Here is a 2,913-nt window from a genome sequence, read left to right as displayed (position 1 = left end):
TATATAATAAAATAATTAAACACATGTATTCACATACATAACCTAAAACATGTATATAATTAAAAGAATGTCACATCTTATTAAAATTAACCAAAAATGAAGAAGAGAAAATTTTGATACCAATTTATAATATAAGCATAGCACAACCTAACTCTAACACCAATAGTTGGAAAAATCCGATTAAGAAAACTGTTTAAAGTTATAGCGGAAGTTTAAAATTTTCAAAACCGAGTCAATTAGTGCTATTTATAGCAATAAAATTTTTACTGAAAAGTAAACATGCTTTGCGTAAGACAAATTCGAGTCAATCATGACATTTAAACAAACGACCTTCATTATCCTCATACCACGAGTAGCATTGAGTGTAAGCTTGACCAATATGCACCAAACAAATAACAAGAAATAATTCTCTCAATAAAATCCGATAAAGATCGTAATTCTTAGAAAATAAATTTAATTCTAAGTAAATAAGTTATCATTATTTTCTAACATAATAATGATAACTCAATAATTAAGAAGTGTGTCTATTAGGTCAATTGGTTCTATATATTTAGAAAGAGAGATAAAACAATCCTAGTTGGACAAGCTCTAAACAAATAATATTTATTTAATAGAAAACACAATTCTACTCTAATTAGAGTGAGGGTCCGTGGCACACCCTAGTTAAAATACTAAGGTTGTTGCCTTTCTCATCTATCATAAGGAGTTTTGGGCCTCATGTTTTCAATCCAATTATATGTGATTCGTGGACTTTTGATACAATATTTTATAATTTTATCCAACATAATATTTGTTTTCTACTTCCCAAATAAAAATTATCTATTCAATTAATTTAATTAACTACATTAATTTTCTAATCAAATAATTTTCTAAACTTAATTCTAATTTCGTTAAAGTCATGACAACTTTATCGTAAAAGATTCTAGTGGGAAATATATTTAATTTTTCTTGTTTAATGGATTCTAATGACTAATTAATTTAATTTCATTTTCGAACTACATTTATTTAATTATGATTAATGAAATAATAATTAAAAATCTAAAATTGATTTTCATATCATTTCTATACTTAGTGAGAAAACGCATTCATTTGTGAATACGACTCATTTCTCTAACTTCATCATTTCAATTCATTTATATTAATTTGGTTCAACTTGCAATTCATTTCTAGTTTCAACAAGTTAGAAAAAATGACCGATTTGACATATATAATGGGGTCTCAAATAATTTATAATTAAATTTCATCTATTCACCTATTAATTATAAATTTATTTAATAATGAAGTCATTTCATTACAATACCATGACTGAGCTCTCCCTAATTGCATATCATTACGAAAGCTACTTATTAAGTGCCAGTCCAATGACCTTCTCATAAGTGTGTTACCCTGATAGAATATCCTTAATCTATTTAGGATAAATTTGTTCTCTTAATATGATCCTATTTTATTTCATGGTAACTATTACACATTCCTTAATGAAAAGTCAATTATTATCAAATAGTAATTAATTCATTTGTCACTAAAATAAATGACCCATGAATGCGTTACTTTCCATTTATCATGTAATGCTGATGAAATGACATCATTAACCTTTTGTTGGGCTATAAATTCCACTACTACAAATGAAGCTATTTCATTTAGAAGATCGTATACCCCAACATACTAACTTTCTGCTCTATTAGCAATTGAACACAAGCTATCAATATATCGAATGAGATAAGTCATGCATATAGTCACTTACTCAAGATTAAGGTAAGTCACACTTTGAACATCCCAAATGAAGAAATCCATAAACAGATATAAGATCTATTCTACTTGAGTCTTGTTTGATACACTATCAGTTCAGTCAGTTACATCAGTATCTCTATCTTCTAGGAGTCGTCCGCTCTGTTACCCAAAACAAAGTATCTCCCAATTTGAACTTGATAGATGACATATTAGTGTTTTAATTGACTTGCTCAATTTTTATTAGACTAGGTACATGTTTAGATTAGACTAAGTTATCTTCTCACACTATGATTTGACCACGTAGTATCACTTAATGTTAGTTTAAACGTTAAATAAATAGTGAGTCAAAATTTACTTTCATTTTTCTTTGCTTGAAAAACAATTGAAGAAAATATACAAAAGATATTAATGATAATGATGGATTTTTATTAAATCAATTTGTTTGAAAAATTATAAGTACATAGACGAAATCACTACAATAAGGGAACTAGATCCCAACATAATGGGGTATTCCATGAGGCGATCAGACTCCAATTATTCAATTTTTCTCTAGATGGGAGAGCTAAAGATTGACTCAACTCTTTTCCCCAAGCCTTTATTACCTCATGAGATTAATTAGTGCAAAAATTTTTGGCTAGATATTTTCCCCTCACGAAGACGGGTAGACTTTTGAAAGATATTCACACTTTCACTCAATAGGATGAAGAGACTTTGTATGATGCATAAGAAAGGTACAAGGAACTTCTCAAAAAGTGCCCACACCATGGTTTAGAAAGTGCTCAATAGATATTGATTTTTTATAATAGGCTAGATGTTCCAACAAAAATTCAAGTTGATTGTGCACTTGCAGGCTCATTGGTACAAAAGTTTCTAGAATATGCATAAAAATTTTGGAAGAATTAACCTTCCAAAATTTTGAGGTTTATTAGTGCATCACACCAAAGAAACCAGTGGGAGTTAATGAACTCGATCAAGCTTCAAACCTTTTGGCACAATTGATGACGCGGTTAAATGAGATAAACAAGAGGTTAAATTCTTTATCTTTACAACAAACTCGAATAAGTCATTTAGTGAATAGTGCGATGACTATTTTGGAGGTTCCCGTCTTACCGAGCAATATTATTGATATGTTGAAGAGGTAAATTACATGTGTAATTAGAGCCATCAACAAAACAATGCTTTTGC

General features: G+C 28.9%; 1 non-coding gene across 1 annotated transcript; it reads right to left on the bottom strand.

Annotated features, from left to right (window-relative positions):
* Nucleotides 1-2,391: 2,391 nt before the first annotated feature.
* On the bottom strand, nt 2,392-2,498 carry LOC121231652 (small nucleolar RNA R71). Its single transcript, XR_005929708.1, has one exon. It is a non-coding gene; the product is annotated as a small nucleolar RNA R71 (small nucleolar RNA).
* Between the last annotated feature and the right edge of the window lie 415 nt (nt 2,499-2,913).

The sequence above is a fragment of the Gossypium hirsutum genome, chromosome A06 (genome assembly GCF_007990345.1).
Source record: "Gossypium hirsutum isolate 1008001.06 chromosome A06, Gossypium_hirsutum_v2.1, whole genome shotgun sequence".
NCBI classification, from domain to species: domain Eukaryota; kingdom Viridiplantae; phylum Streptophyta; class Magnoliopsida; order Malvales; family Malvaceae; genus Gossypium; species Gossypium hirsutum.
This window is presented reverse-complemented; position numbering and strand designations above follow the sequence as displayed.